This window comes from Apteryx mantelli, chromosome 8, assembly GCF_036417845.1.
Source record: "Apteryx mantelli isolate bAptMan1 chromosome 8, bAptMan1.hap1, whole genome shotgun sequence".
NCBI lineage: Eukaryota > Metazoa > Chordata > Aves > Apterygiformes > Apterygidae > Apteryx > Apteryx mantelli.
The window spans coordinates 8,171,907-8,189,165 of NC_089985.1; positions in this window are offsets into that span (position 1 = coordinate 8,171,907).

Consider the following 17,259-nt stretch of genomic DNA (forward strand, 5'->3'; position numbering starts at 1 on the left):
TACTCCATGAATCCTCTCTTTCTTATTAGTCGATTAGCTCTTACGTTTTGTAACAAGACTAGGAAAATTCGTTATTGCCAAATAATGGAAGTATTTTTTCCAGGATTCTGTTAGGTGAAATCTGCAGTCAATACATACATTTTTTTAACATGACTTCAGTACAACAGTTTCTAAGGCTATATTATTGGTAAATATAACTCTGAGAATTTAAAAATTTGCTGTCAAAACAGTAGTTAAGCAACATAACCTATAAACCATAGTCGATCATCTAAATATTAGTGTCTAACTATTGAAACACGTCCAGTGGAAATGTAGGATAAAAGCAAGTCTCCTTTCAAAAGGAAAACTTGTCTGTCTTTTCTGTCGTAGTCCATCGTCTTCCTTTGGAAAAAGAGCGCTTTGATCAAAGCAGTGCGAGCAGAGATAGGTACTGCACTTACCTAAAAAAGGATATGTCTGCTGCCAGTGCTGCTTCCGATGCCTTATATATGGCTTTATAACTGCGCTGGGGTTAATTAATGAAATCGCTTGTTAGACAAAACCGCCAGTGACAACTTATGACAGCAAACTTTCCACAAGAGTTGGAAGAGGTCCCGGATGACTAGACTGACACAACATCTGGCAGATACTCCCGTTAAGAAAAATGATTACAGAAAAAGCTAAATAGAGGCTTACTAGTCAAAACACATTTTAACTTCTGAGTGAAACGAACAAATTGTCCCGAATGCTGAGGGCATCTGGAAGGCATTAGATATTGCATAGCAAAAAAATGTATATCGTTATCGGCAAATGTTGAGTATGTTGTCTTTCCTGTCAAATGAAGCTTAGGAGACAGTAGCCTAAAATTATGCAGTAATATCTGCTACTGAGAGCGTTTCTTCTCCAAAAGCTTGTAAGATTGAATTCATGCTATCAAAATAATTCACCAGTTTTAGGCTGAGCATGTGTAACTTTCTGCTGGACTGAATAGAAATTTTGCCAAAATATTGGCCAAAAAATAAGGAGTTTGGTCCAGTCTCAAAGTTATAAAATCTGTTATATGTAAAGCATCAGAAATGAATGGAAGATACTTAAATTATTTTAAAAGTCTCTGTATTTATCTGTCCTGGAACCTTACTTGTAACCCTCTCAGAGCTAAAGGTGGCTACCAGGGGATTGCTTTGAAAATTTTAACGGTCCTGACTGATGTTTGTTCAGAAAGTCACTTAGAGGGCAGGGAACTTGGATTCGTCTGTCTTGTGACATTACTTAAATCCTAAAGTAATTTCACTTTCCCAAAATAATAAATATGGTACAAAACACATTGATCCCAGTTAAGGAAAACACTTAAGCATGAGCTTAAGTCTCTTAAGGAAAAAGAACGGCTTTAGACGTGTGTTTGAATGTTTTCCTCACTTGGACCAATGTGATCTGCATAGCTTCAGTATTTTTATGCTAAAATATCTTTGTAAGTTAGATATTATCACCACAGAGGCGGTTTCATTCAAACTTTCTGCTTTGTGGTCCCTTCGAGTTGCTTCTGTGTCACAAGCACACTCCAATTCGTTGACCCCAGTCAAAAGAAGTGCTTTTTCATTTGGGCAGGAACACCTGCAATCTTTGTAAAAGCTTTTAGTTATTTAGACCAGGGTTCAATGGAAGCACTTGTATGATACAGGCTTGCTGTTCAAAGCTCTCCGTGCCCTGCCAGCACTGTCCTCTGCAGGGAAGGAAACCTGAGGCACAGAGATTTTATGGAATTTATTCGGGGCAAAGGCGTATTTGTCTATTTTATTTGTGTCTGTGTATTACCTTCCTTACTTGTAACAGTAGCTTCAATTCACTTTTTAGTGGAGGTGACTCCAAGCTTGGTAAAGAAACAGCATGTTTTGAGAGGAAAAAAGGTTACCCATCTGTGGGTACTTGAGAACCTGGAAAGACGAGGAAGTTAGGGTAGTTAAATAGGATCAACCTGATAAGATGGGTTTTCTAGAAAAGTAGTAGAATCCCCGTAACTTACATAACTTAAATGCTTTGCTCAATCTTATTATAAGACTACATGACTGAGCATATTCTTTCTTTGGTATCTGTGATAGAGAGGAGATTTGATGACTCTTCCAGCGTTTCACAGTCAGTGCAACTGTGAGCGCCACTTACCTCCCTGGGTAGCTCCCTGAGGCAATAAATAAATAAATATATGTACACACATATACACACAAACATACATATACATATATATATACACAAACACACACATGTATATGTGTGTGTGTATATATATATTAATAAAAATAACAAGCTGAAAATGGTTATCTTAGCTTTTTTAAACATTATTACTCGATTAAACCATTAGCTGCATACACAACTTGAAAATACAGGTAGTTGTGATCAGCTGCTCCATTTAGTGTCTTTTGGATGTGTTCATTTTGGTAGGATTGTACGGTTTTGCTTTCCTTGTGCATTAAACTGTTGGATTATCAGAGGTGACACGGGGCTTGCAAAATACGAGCGTGGAGATGATTTCGCAACCTCAGTCTGCCAGTCTGCTGCTTTTTTGCCAAGCCGGCTTACTGTTTTGGAGAGCTGAGGAAGAAGAATGAGGTAGAGGAGGCAAAAGTCCTCGTGTAGGGTTATGGCTATGGGGGGTGACACTTCATTTTTCTGGGATGCCTGATAACGGCCCTAAGGAAACTTCCCGGCTTTGCCTCCTGCGATCAGCCGCGTCCCTCCCTGCCAGAACTGTCTGCGTTGTATTTGCAGATTATAGCAAAAAAGTATTAGTTTTGAGGAGCCCTTAAATACGCTGGCTTTCAGGACAGAGAAAAGTGAATACCATTGCTTTCTGTGGTTTATGAAATTAGTAGTAGTAATGCAATGACTTCTGCTGTAGGAAGCAGCAGATGGGAGAAATCTTTTGGAGGTGTCTGGCCGAACAGGACCTGACTGCACCAGAAATATTCAATTTTCATGCCTCTCCCAGTAAAGGAATTATTCCCCCCTAATTTGGGTCTAGTAAAATAGTTATAAATTTGGATCCATCTGCTCTCAGATAGACTGGTTAAAAAGTGACTACTGCCTAAGAAAAATGTATCACAAAATGGATTATATACCATGCTGTTCTCTTATAGACCAGTTCCCCCACTGAATAATAGCAGGAAGAAACCAGGAGGCTGAAGCAGAGGAAGAAAAGATTTTCACATCAGATTTGATTGATATGAAGGATGCCATATGATGATAAGAATAAGGAAAATGGACAGAAGAAAGACAAGGTGCACAGGGTAGGAGAAAGATGTAAATCTAGGAGCCTACGATGCTTATACATGTCTGCGTATAACACAAGAGTAATTCTTGGTGGAGAAATTCTGTTTAACACTTAAGCAAGGAATTCTCCCTTTAAAAAGCTGAATTAATGCTGGCTACTGGTTAACTTGTGAATGAAAGATGCAGCAAATCCCTTCAGGCTGCAGTTATTTCATTGCCACCTGCAGAAGTGTGAAGGAAGTTTCCCAGAAAGAGGCACTGCTTTTTAAATGACTGAAAAGCAACTCCTTTGCTTTGGCAAAGTATCGGTGAAAAAGCTTGAGACAGCATTGAGCCTTTATTTTATTTGCAGGCTTGATATGAAGCAACTTTCTTGTAACGTGAGGAATCCTCTTTCTTAGATATCACATATATGCTACCATAAATAATCATTTCTTATCTCTTCTCAAGCGTTCACCTCTATCATGTAGTCAAACAAAAATGGTCTGTTTAAAGGTGCGTATTCAAGGGGAAAGAATAGCTGGATCAGCATAACTGTGCACAAGCGAAGCAACAAGTCATTGTTAATTTGTGCTTCTTTGAGAAGATTTTTCTTGTTTGGAACTTTTTTTCTGCTGTCGTTTGACTTCACAGTCAAAAAAGAACAGTGCCAGTTCTGATGTGCATTCAACAGGAAGGTCTTCAAGGACAAATAGTAATTTCCAATATAAACAGCTCCCTTGGCAGTACTGAATACTGTATATTGATATGTTAGAAGAGAAAGCTATCGTTAAAGCTTCCAGAGGCTCAGGTAAGTTGCCTTTTTTCTTCTTCTCTATTGTAAACACCTGGTTTTGATCATTGATAGTTTTTAAAAAGTCTGCATTACTCATCTGAAATTTTCAGTACTTAGGTTCTGCTGGTCATTCAATTTCGTTTGGGAAGAAAAATGTTTTTTTCCACACTCTTCAATTTTGAATCACTCTTGTAATTCCATATGGCCTATTAAAAATGATGCCAAGGACACTACTTGCGAAGTTTATGTAGAATGAGACAGAGTTCCACATCAAATATAGGAATAAATTTGATGGACTGGGATTTTTTCCCAGCAAAAAAATATACTACAGGATACTGGAAACAACATGGGCTCAAGTAAGGAGGCTTCTGAGATGGTGTGTTGCGGTAGGACCCCTTTATAAGGGTGGATCATTAGCAAATTAGCAAATCTGATTTCTGTGTGCTTTAATCAAAGAGGTTGAGCTGGAAGCCAAGAAATAAGAAACTATCCCACAAGAAAAATTATAATAGAATGTGATTTATAAAATAGAGTAACAGGCTTAAGGATGATTTAGCAACTTGAGATGTTGTGAATACAGAGCTCGAAGCATAGCACAAGCTGGAGGAAAGCTTAACGTTTTTGGAGGGAAATAATACTTAGGTATTGACAGATGCCACCCTAACATAGGGAAAGGAATAATCGGGAGCAAAGGCAGGATTCCCAACCTGATCTGCTCAGGCAAAAACAGAGCAAAAGGAAGAAAATAACATGATCTAGTTGTTTAGAATCCAAATAACTTTCTGGGATATCAGGGATTTTCCATAGAGACTGGTTTTGTTTTGCCTATAATTAAGTCTGAGGTTAGAACTGAAATAAATATTAGGCTTTAGAAATCTAAAACTTAATTGCCTGTTTCTCAAGGCCACAGATAACTGGGAGCATGAATGGTCCTGAGAGGGAGTTAATTCTTTACCTCCCCTAAACAATCCTTTTTCACTATAGGGATTGCTGTAATTAAGGATGAGGGTCTGGGGGATCTAAATGTTCAAGACTCGATTGCTTCTCTGGATTTCGGAGAGCGCATGGAATCGGGAAGACGGATAGTGTCAGCAGGAATTCAGGCGTATGTTTTACTTTATTGCACAGATTAGTCTCCGTATCCTTCCTCAGATATAAGTAAGCCTAAGGTTGAGGTTGGGGTCAAGCTTTGAAACAATAAATCTTCAAGAGTTTCAAGAGCTGTCAGATTTAAAAAGCCCTATGGGTTGAAGAGGGCTGGCGGTAACGGGGATTAGGCATGTGTTTCTTCTGCTGCAGTGATTCATACCCCTTCTAGACTTCAAGCCAAGGTTATGGTTTCAATTAAGGTTAGATTATAAGACTCCCCAGTGATTCTACTTTGTGGCCTTCAGTTCTAGGGAGGTGTCTGGCACGGCCCACTTCTTCCCATTTACAGTAGGAACTGATCCAGTTAAAACAATATATGGTTGGGCTTGGAGTCAGGGCTTTGGTTTTTGAATCTCAAGGACTAGGTGAAAAGGAGGGCTGGGGGCTGATGAAGGCTAGAAATTGATATTCAAAGTAAAATTTGGATTTGGGGGGTTTGTGCTCTTAAGTCCTTGATTTATGACTAGATTCAGTATATGCTTAGTATGTTTCAGCAGTGTTCAATTTGTGTTTTGGTTTCAGTCTGTATTTTCAGGTATGTGCAAGCTTCAGTTGCTCCCTATGTCACTTACTGCAAAGATTGGCCTCGTTCTTTTAACTGAGGTTAGCGTAAGGAAGTGGGCTGGAGTTAATACTTAGGAATCCACAGCTTCAAGAACTAGTAAGCATGGGCAGCCATGCACTGCAGCCATGTATTTTATTTTTATACGTTGATCTCTGGCTGTAATGAAGATTGGCTCAGGTTTCGAGGATCTGACAGTTGAAGACATCGACATACGCATCATCTGGGGCCTTCAGAGGTAATAAGTCATGACGCTACTGATCTTTGATGTTCCCTCTTACTGCAGGGATGCACAAACCGAGTATGCTTAAGATAGGGGTAGAGTTGGGGGAATCTAAGAAATCAAAGATCTGATGTCATTCTGGGTTCTGTGGGAGTTGGAAAAAGGTTTCAGAAAGGTTTCGGAAACCAAATCTTCAAGAGCGTGTACTGTTGCAGGGATCTTCAGAAGCAGGCTGCTACCAGTAAGAGCCAGCGTCTTGTACTCGCTTTCATCGTTTGGATGAGTCCCATAAGAATAATTGAGTTACAGCGGGTTAGGGCTCGAGTATGAAAATTTTCAAAGGCCCATTTTATCTGTGGATACAGCATATTTTTAGAAGTGATCTAGTGTCAGTGCCAGTGTTTCATTTCACTTTTTAGCTTAATTTCCTATTTATAATTAAAGGTAGAGTTTGGAATAAGATTATGCTTGTGTTAGGAATTATTTCAATTTTTAAAGACCTTAGCTCCTTACTATATTCCTCAGGGACTGTACACCTAAGAATTGGATTGAGTTAACATTTAACGTTTGGGGCTTTGAGTTTCCCTCTCTCCCCCCATATACAAATCCAAATCCAGAGAGTTACAGTTAGGAGCTGGAAACCCAAAGGCCAGAAATCCGTGGACCTTGCACAGTCCAATGAGGTAAAGAGGACAATTTAACATAAGAAGGACTAGGGTCTTATATGTCAGTTTAGTATACAAATAACACTTTGTTTTAGTAGGCTTTAATGTAGGCTTAGAGTTACACTAGGGTTTAGGAAACCCAAACCTCAGGAACTTTATTTACTGGTGGGTTGGGCAGGGTAAGTAGAGTTGATGTAAGTAGGGGTAATATAGAGTCAAGTAGTCTTTAACTGAAATGATGAATCTGCTACTTAAACTCAGGGTTACAGTCTGAGTTGAGATTATGAAGTTTGGAGTAGGCATTCCCCCAAAGTGTACATTCTGGGGATGAAATTTGCAGATTTTTGACTGTCTACATGTCTGTCCCTTAGTTTTAGTCGGGGCTAGGGTTGCTGTTTGGAGTCTGAAGTTACAGAAACCTACTTTTTTAGTTTACTCTACAGAGCTATGATTTGGGCTGATGTCATTCATTGGCTGTAAATACTTCATGCTATCTTTTGCAGCATAGATGAGTACATTAGTTACATTTGGGTTTAGCACTTAGGAAACCACAGCTTCAAAAGCCTATTTTATTTATTGTTATGATTTATATTGTTAATATTTATATTCCCCAGTGTTTATCCTAAACCCATTCCAACATGTAGCCTTAACAGCCACAGAGCAGATCCCTGCAAGAGGAAAGAGACAGTAAAAGCACTGGCAGGTACTGATGCAAATATTTCCGTACTCACTAACGCTGGCAGCCTTGTAGAATATATGAAAATGGTCCTTGTAGAATATGTGAAAATGATCCTTAGCTCCGTAGCTAGGCTGTGAAGGGTATTCAGTGATTCCCTTTCTGGTGTAGACTGTGGGGGAGGATTTTCCTTTTTTCCCCCCAAACTTAAAATGGGTTTGGGGGCCTCCGAAGCGAGGATGAAGGTGCATTTGGAACTGAGACTTACAAGAGGATGCGCAAGGGTAGTAGCATGTCGTCCTTCTAAGCTTCTGCTTTTCCAAAGAAATCTCATCTGTGGCACTTATTCCTCTGCTAGCATGTTCTTCTGCGGGCTCTCCTCCACCAGCCACTCCAAGCGGCCATCTATTTTCCTAATACTCAAAATATGCTAGGTGCTTTTCAGAACAAACAAGAAAAAGCCCTCGCCCTGTGCATCTGACAACCTAATTTTAGTACATCATGCAAGATGTGTCTGGAGGGATGGGACTGCAGGCAGGCAGTTTTCTTTTATACTTCTCAGAATGAGTCATATGTTTTTGTGAGTAAAGCGACTGGTTCAAAGATTAAAACGACAAATAACGCACCACCCTTAGGACAGTTAAATTCCAGACAGATCAGGCTAAGTGAATTGTCAGCATCCCGTGCCCAAAGTTAGTTTTCAGAAAATAAGAGAAAATCCTAGGGATGCTGGTAAAGAATATTTCTTGACATGAGAATACTCTTCTAAGAAAACATCATATATCCTTTGTTATGGATGATATCCCTGAGAAACAAATACGTAAAGACTAAATCCAGTAGTCTGCATAACCAAAATAATGCTTATGCTGCTTGAAAGCATGGTTTTCCTGAAATCGTCAGCAATGGTGTGTTGGGGCTTTTTTTTTCTTTTTTTCTTTTTTTTTCTTTTCATTCTTTCCACTTCTGCTGAGGAGTGAAAATCTAGAGCATCAGCTGTAGGTGTATGTGTTGAAACAGTGACAACCTTAAATTGTAGCCACTACTCTGCCTGTACGTCACTAAATGATTCAAACCAAATATTGCTACTATTAAGTCCGAAACGTGAGAAACGAACAGGATGGACGAACAGATTTTACGGGAAGGATTTTTAATCCAACACGATGCCAAAAACAACTCCTGCATGAGATCACTGACTATATAATGATGTGAAATAACAGTAGGAACCAACTCGGGGATGTATCTGGGCGCAACGCGAAGAACAGCAGCCCAAAGGAGGACGCTACGATGGTCGTCTCTTGAGAACCAGGAAGAAATCTGTTCCTGGTTGTCCTGAATCCCGTGAAAGTAAAATGAGTCGAGAAGAGTAGTGGTTTCCCTAGCCTTTCACACCAAGCTCAGTATGAATTCAGATCTGCTGATGTTTGAATTTGTCTTTTTTCATGCTTCCTCTTGGTGTATGCTAAGAGTAGGCATATCGAGTCCCTAAGAATAGAGCACACGTTCCGGTTAAGGGTGCTCCCCAAATGCACCAGCCTTTTCAGGAGAACAGCAATTCCTTCTAAAGGTCTAGTTTAGCTTTTAGACTAAAGTAGTTTTAGGTGAAACAGGAAGAATTGCTGGGAACAGTGGAGGAACGGGCAAGCTCAAGCAGGTGCATGGGATTTATTGCCTGTTCTCGGGAACACATTTCAGAATGCCTGATGATACACAACTTTTACAGATAATGAAGGAGCTCCTGTGAAAGTAGTGTACTTAAAATAAATAAGTCTGTTCTCCTGTGAAAGTATGAAACACATTCCAAATAGCAATATCTAAGTTACACATAGAGATAAGGAAATACTGTTCCCAACTCTTTAGGCAGAAGTTTGCGCCATGTTTTTGTGCAGGTGTGTACGCTGTTGTCTAGTCCCATGAAGAGCTTATTTAGCTCCCTTAAGTCTGTTGAAGGGTAAACTTGCAGCTCTGGCTTGAGGAAAAAATTGCTTTATGAGCAAAGCGTGTCAAGCATAGGTGCTTAAGCCCTAAATCTGTTTGATGCTTTCTTTTAATGCATTAAATTGATGCTATATCCAAATACTAGCGTAGTGAGAATAGGATAAATTAAGGGGCTATATTTCTGAAAAAGATCAGAATATTGAATACAATAGCTTTTCCAGTTTATGATGTCCAAGCAGCAGATCATGAAATGCAAGTGTATTATGACTATCCCGAAACAGTAGCAGTGCAGTGGCTCGAACTCTCTTTATCGGTCTGGGTAGACGAGTAGGAAAACGGAGCAATGGGCCAATGTATCGTCGCCCAGGGACGAACGACACGGAGCACAGGCATCGCTCCACAGCTGAGCTTCTAGCGTGCCGTCCTTTTCACTTGATCTAAGACTTATCTGATCATGCAACTAAATCAAACACCGTAATAAGGAGCTGAGGCTGCTGGTGTATTTTCAGTGCAGCTGGCAGCAAAGTGAAGCATTCTGCAGCTCGGTGAGGAACCAGTGTAAGTTCAAACCTGTAAAAATTAACATAGCGCAAATCTGAGCTTCCCGTAAGGAAGACAGAACAAACATTGCATGTTATTCAGCTTCTGATGAAGCTCAAATGCTTATCCCTAAAAGCGCACTGAAAGAGAGTGTGTAAATTATGTGCAATACATTTACACAAACTGGAGAATAAACAGTGAAACTTGGTTATTTGCAGCAATTTGTTAATGTAATGATAAATATTTCAGGTAGGACCTCGCTACAAGTAATTCCTGAATGATCTCAGGGAGGAGCCAAGTAAGAAAATTCCCTAAATGAGTTATTTACATCAGTAAAAGATGCACCTAGAATAATAATTGGCATGGTAATGTATTCCTACCTATTACCTCTCAGTAAAACTGCTACGAAAGCTCCAAGTCTTTTTTCCCCCTTGTATCTAAAGAACCTTAAGAAATCCAATGCTTCTAAATTTGCAGGAGTTATTGCAAAAGGCGGGTAGCTTCCCTTTCTAAAACAGATTCAGAATATGTGCAAATCCGGAATATTGCTTTGAGGCTATGTTGAATTTTTTGTGTTGTTTCTTTCCAGTCTTTCTCATGAGGAAAACATGAAGAACGGCCTGGCACTGCTCTCTGATTATCGTGTTTGTAGGTGGATTTTTTTTTCATGTTTTTTCCTCCTTCCGTACCTTTTCCAGCTCTCCTCAGCACAACAGATACGGGACCAGCCCTTTTGCTTCCCCTCAAAATTCGTGAAGTACGCGGTGATGGCAGAGCGTACAGGGTCGGCAGCTGGCTTCCGTTTCGACCCGTTCGCAAACTGGGCCAGTTAAGGCAAGCGCTGAAGCTCGTACCCTAACGAGAGGTTCGGCAGCAGCGCGGCAGGGAAGGCGGAATGGGAGGAGGAAGCTGAAGGAGCCGCTGGAGGAGGCGAGCGAGGACCGAGGGGCGCCGGGAGGACAGATGGACGGACGCACGGACGCACGCCTCGGTGCGGCGGGCCGAGGCGCTGGGCGGCTCAGCCGGCGTCGCGCTGACGGCACGGGGCTGGGTTGCGGGTGCCGCGGGTGCGAGGAGCAGCGGAGCGCGGGGTCGGTGACGCGCTGCCGAAGCGCGGACGGCGGCGACTGACCGGAATTCACAGTCACGGAGGAAACGGGAAGGGCTGGAGCGGCCAAGGGATAGGTCTGTGTGTTTCTGTGCGCGAGACTCCTCCGGGGGCTGAGCGAGATGTCTGCAGGATTAGCAAAGGCTGCCGAGGCTTGGCACGGCGTCGGGGCTGACGTTACGCCTGTAATGTCCTGTTCCAGGACCGTGGCTCCGGGCGATGACTGCGCGTTGCTTCACGGTAACGCCCTGGTGCTCCTCTCCCGAGGGCTCCCGTTACTCACCGACGTTAACTGTTTGGCCAGATAAAACTCTGCAGTTGTTGCGGCGTGTTGGCAAGGTTTCCTGGCGACATTTAGACCGGCACATTTCAGAAATTCAGGGCCCTGGATTAAACGGAGGTAGAGAAGGGAGTTTAAGTTAATCGACTATATTGGGAAATATTAACCGGATTGCGTGGTCTTATGTAGAATACTGTGATCGATCGGTTCTGGCTGCCCACGCAAGTTGTTGAAAAAGAGGGGCTGCTATAACGAGTGAAATAACGGGGGTTTGCTCCGCTTTGCTTTGCTGATAGCGCAGAGAAGGGCTGTGATTTCTGCGCGTGAGCGTCCCCGGGCGGGCAGGACCTGGGGGGCTGCGGGGGAGAGAGCTGTTTAAACCAAAGGGCCGAAAGCCGAGCCGTTCGAAACGGGGCGTAAATAGGAGGAGGTGGGAAACGCGAGTTTTGGGTGTGTTTTCGGAGGAGGCGAAACGCCGTCGTGGCGGCGAGGAGAAGGCGCCCCGTCGCCCAGCGCTCCCTCTCCGGCGTTCCCCAGTAACCTCCCCGCGCTCCCTCTCGCTGAGGGTAGCGGTGAGGTTGAGTTTGTGCCACGGAGCTGTTAGGATTTTGCAAGCGCGTTACTGTGAGGCGGCAGAGCGGTGGCACTTGTTCTGGAGACGTTACTTCACTATAAATGGCTCTGACTCGTTTCCATTTGCTAAGCCGTGTATCAGGGCCATCTGTCGAGGAGGCTTATTTGGGCAGGCGGCGAAACTTTGCCATTACCTAATTGCATGGGGAGACAGCAGTCATCTCCCCGCTCCCCAGCTCGAGCGCTCAAACGCCGGTGGCACTCGTGTTTTGCCTTAATGCCTTTTCTGCTGAGGAGGGTCGCAGCCGCCCGAGCGCGCGAGACTCTTTGGGGGCAGGGGGAGGAAAACCTCGGTTGTTCCTCTGAAGTATGTTCTTCCACTGCGGTGAAATCCGTGCTTGATTTATTGGTTTTCTCTTTCCAACTACGAAATTGTAGCAGCCCAGATTTTTATGAGTATCAGAGTAAGCAAAACCTGTGCAAACCGGGGCACAGCATGGGCATTTTCAGTAGTCCTAAATGCTAAGGCATGTGACATCTGCTGCTTTCTCAATCATATGTGACTTACAGAATATTCATTTGTGCTGTTAAACACAGTACGCACCCATTTTTTTTTAGTTTCAGAGAAAATGTTTGTTGAATGTGTTATTGCTGATACTGCTGCTGTTAAAGCTTTTTGAGGATAATGCATGATAATTTAAATGCACCTTTCCCAGCTCTCCCCCCCCTCCCAAAATCTCAGCACTAAATGTTGGAGAGTGAGGAAATGTGGATATTTGCCATTAGTCCCTCCATGTATCTATTAAATGAAAGGAAATACTCAAACTGGCCCAACCATAAAATAAGGTTATGTTCTTTGGAAACCCACGCCAACCTTGCTTTTTTTTTTTTTTTTTTTTTAATGAGAGGAGTTTAACATTTCATGCATTTCAGACTTAGCTGTCTCAGTTAATCTCTGAATAGTCTTTTGGAGAATGAAAACTGCTGCAGAGCATGATAAATAACTGCCGTTCTCTCTCGCTCTTTCTTTTTTTCTTTTATTTTTTTGATAGGGACACCATGTATGTTACACCCATTGGGATCTCTGGCTTGTGCCAGGACAGTAGCTCTGCTGTGATTCATACGTGAACTTCAGAAAATATCAATACTTAGTGATGATTTGGGGGCGATGACGTTACTTCCTTCCTTTCAAGCTTTCTACATTTATTTGATCATTACGTCTGGAGTGATATTAATAAGCACTGAAAATAGCGTTTATTTGGAGGGGCTGCTCTTTCACAAGGCTCTGGCAGATTGCAGGGTTTTACCAGATGTTCTGATTTACAAGTACTATTGCTCATTTTTCAAAGTAAAATTAATTTAAATAAGACCAAAGCACCTTAGAAGAAGTCCCAGGGCATAACATGCGAATGTATTCAAATATTTTCTTCACTTACAAAAATCTATCTATTGAAAATTGTGGTAGATAATTCACCTGTCACACCAATGCTGCTGCTGCCAGCAGATGTGACTTTTTTGATATTTGTTTTTCTGCATTGCATCATATTTAATGATAAATTCATAAAAAATATGAATTAATGTTTTCTGAGAACATCTAGCAAGAGGAGAGATCCTTTTCCTTTGCTGTGATAATTCAGGAGATAGCAGTGATGATTTGCCAACCTAAAACCGCAGTCCTTGCTCCCAAATCTTTTTCTTACAGTGCTTCAAGAAGTACAGGGATGGGGAGGGAGTGGTTTTCTTATTTTTTTTCTAATTTACATCTTCCCGTTCTTTGTTGTCCTTGCCGCGCAAGGTACGATAAACGGATTAGCCCCTTTATTTTGCAACAACATCTTATGTACTTGCAGGCTGTTATCGTGTCTACCCTCAGTCCTACCACCTTCCAGCTGTACAGCTCGAATCCTTTTGGTGTTTGTGGGCATAAGGCAAAGGGTGATGGTTTGGGGTGAAATCTGGCCTGGTGAACTAGAGCACAAAATGTGTCATCCAGGTTTGCCTCCCTTGTGTTTATTGGTACTGGATGATATTTCCCCCTCCCCATTAGAAGCCTGCATCCAAGAAACAGGGGAAAAAAAAGTTCATTTCATTTCTGCTGGTCTTGCAAATACTGAAATGCATGTTCCTCCCGTGTTTGGCTGAAAAAAACAGAGCCAGGCTCAAACCTGTAAATGCAGATACGCCTGCTAATGGCTATTGGGCTTGCGAAAGCTTTCTGATACCGGCTCTGAACTGCTCTCGCCAGAAACTTTAGAGCAAAAGAGCAAAGATATAGAAGTTAACCCTGTCCATTGCTGCAGCGAATAGGGGTTGCAGTCCTGCCTTCTGGTTGGGGACCGCTTCCGTGTGCTGCGGAGGTACGGTCACGTTCGTGAGTGCTCGCAGACCCCATACGTAACTGCTCCGTGTTAGGATTTAGCAGTTTGGTAAATCCAGAGTATAATGTATCGAATGCGATCTGCGGCCCTTTTCAGCCCTTTCTGATTTGAATGTGGAGAGCTGTGGGGCAACAGTCCCCATCCGTCCCTCTTCTGTGAGCTGCTGCTGCTCTGCCGCGCGGATTTTGGGGTAGCCGTTAGCGGGCGGACATCGGCACCCGATTTTGTGCCTCAGACCGCGACCCGAAGGAAGCCCCTTCCTGAGGAGCACACTGCCGAGCAGCTCGTAACGTTTTGTGCGTGCACGCTTTTTGTATGTTCTACGTCCATAAAAACCTACTCAATTTACCTAGATTTTGGATATAAAGAATTTGCAAAATTGGGAAAAAAAAAAAAAACCCTCCCATAAGGAAAATAATTTTAAAAGTACTGTTTGCCAATGTGATATTATACTGGGAGATGTTTAATATCTTCCAAAGCCAAGCTTTTAGATAATTTTTACTGGAGAAAGAATGATTTCTTTCTTGACATTAGTCTCCTCTGCTGTCCTTGGGCATTTCACTGCCTCCTTGGCTGTGATCCCTAGAGACGCCCCGGCAGAGGAGCGCTGCAGGGAAGGACCCGGGGGAGCAGAGTGACGCGCCTCCGTGTGCAAGGGGAGCTTCTGCCAAGCGCGAAGGGCGACTTGAGCGGGGGGACGAGCATCTCTGAAGGCCCAGCAAGGCGCTCTGCGGGAGGGCTCGAAAGCAAAGGGCAAGCGGCTTAGCCGAAGGTCTTCGGAGCAGCAGTCGGGACGAGCGGGAGTGGAGGGAGATGTTCGCTGCAGTCAGAGAAAAGGCTGCTGCTGCTGTTGAGCGAGAGCCTGAGAGCTGGGATGCTCAGGCAGGACACGGCCGCGCTCGTGCTCCGATGGTCGAGGCAGATTTTCATGGGTGAACGGATGTGGCCCTGCGTCATCACAACGATGCATACGAAAAGCTCTGACTTTGGTGTAATTCAGACTAAAATGTCTTTGGATCCGAAAACGTCTCAGATTTTAGCATGGCTGGTTTAGATTAAAATTTCAGGCTGGAGAGCCAGTGATGATTTTCTTTTTCATTAATTATTTTAAAGCATTCTGGCACCCAAGGAGGGAGGGTGACAGGACTATGTGATTTTATTTAGGTAATTAATAGGGCTCTATAAATGAACAATGATTAGTTTTGCAAGGGCTCAACTTCACTGCTGAGCCTGGCTGCTCCGATAACAACTACTTCCAAGTAGCTGGTTCTCGGCAAAATAGAGTATTTTGACTAGCTGCTCTCCAGATGCTTGCTTTTTTTTTTTTTTTTTTTTAATGCAGTGGTAACTGATTCTACTATGTATTCTACTATTCTAATAGTATTCTACTATTCTACTATATTCTACTATTCTACCTTTTTGTTCTATTTATCGTTTTCAAATGTAATGTCTATCAGGCAAATGCATTTTACGTTAGTTCAAGTAAAACTTAAAGCTGATCTTGCTGTTGTTCCTAGTATCCAGTGAGAGCTGCTTACATGCTTAAGATGTATTTTGATTAGATGAGGTCTCAAGTTTGAAGGAAGCTGGACCTTTTCTGGAAAGGTTGCTGCCGGCTTTCCTCTTACGTGCCTCTCTGGTGACCACTGGTGCCTTTTCGCTGTCTGTAGCAAAGCTATAGAGAAACATGGTGAAGGTACCATGGTTTCACCTACCTGTGCGACCTTCGGGGGGTGAACACGAAACACTACTGTGCCGCAGCCTCATCTATTAAAGGGCAACGTAACTTAAGCCTCCGGAAACTTTCCAAAACAACATGAGCTGTGAAGTGCGGGCAGTAACATCTTGGCAAGCGCTGTGCCGGGTTACACCCAGTTTGAGGTTCTCCGTCGGCCTCCACGTCGCCGAGATGGTTGCAGAGGCACCAGGGAGCAAACCGCAACTGCGCTCGTCCCCAGAAGAGCCCAAGCGCAGCAAAGCTGGCCCCTGTGGCTGGTAAATACTTGAAGATTTGTGAGCTGTTTCTGTTAGCAGAAGAGGATGACGAAGGATTAATGAATTTGATGTAATCATCAGAGTTATTCGCAAGGTTTGTACGCAAAGTGCTGCTGCTTTAGCAGAAGGGCGATCAGGAGGTGACGGCTTCCTCGCGGGTCCAAACCTCTTTCCTTCAGCCCGGCTACTGCTCGTAAGCTCTCTCGCATTTAATATTTGCCCACAGATGGTGAAATGCCAGGACAGTTGTGCAGAAATGGTACTCTGCAAGTACAGGAAGGTCTTGCCACCTTCGGTTTATCACCAAGGCTCCCGTAGTCCCTTCACCGTGTGTTTTTAATGTTGTTTTCTCACGGTATTTTTTCTCCATGTCCTCCACTCACACAAAGGAGGCCTGGAGAGGTCCTGTCGTGAGCCCGCGTTCAGCGAAGAGCTAGGGCAATTCCATTGTTTCTGTGGGATTTGGGAATTCGTTATTCTCACAGCTCTTCCAGCCTCACTTTTTAGAGCTGCAGTATCAGAAGATGGAGGCCCCCACACCAAAAACCTGTGCCCGATCGCTGGGAAAGCTATTTGAGAAGGTAACTGAGTTTTCTTGAAACTTAACTCTATTTTATGCACCACTGTATTTACTAGAGACAGTACTAAACAGATCCCTTTTTATTAAGTTCTTTTCTTTAAGGGCCCTGGGTTTTTTTCCTCTGAAGTTATGGAACCAAAATGAGGTTTGTTGTTGTTGGTTTTTGTTTTAAGTTTTCATATATGGCTTTATTTAAGTGTTTGCCAGAGCCCGTCCCACACTTTTCTGCAGCAAGGGAGTTTGGCCTTGCTTTAGTTATGGGCTGGAGCGTATCTGCCTCGTCCAGATTTCTTTCTTCCTCTCAGGTATTCCGCACAAGCGGTTTCCTTGGGAAACTTTCTGCGATCCAGGCCAAAGAAGGGCCGGACTACATCTTGTGTGATGCTGCCTGCTTTCCTCTAAGGCCTTGAGAGGCTGGGAGGTGTGCTGGTCTTGGTCCTTTTCGTGTTCAGCAAAGGTAGCCTAAAACCGGAATCTTTGCATCGGATTTGGTGTGCAATTTCCTAGGAAGCATACAGGTATTAAAAATCTTGCTTGAGAGAGACTGTATGCAGGATGTCTTCTCTTGATCTTTAGTAAA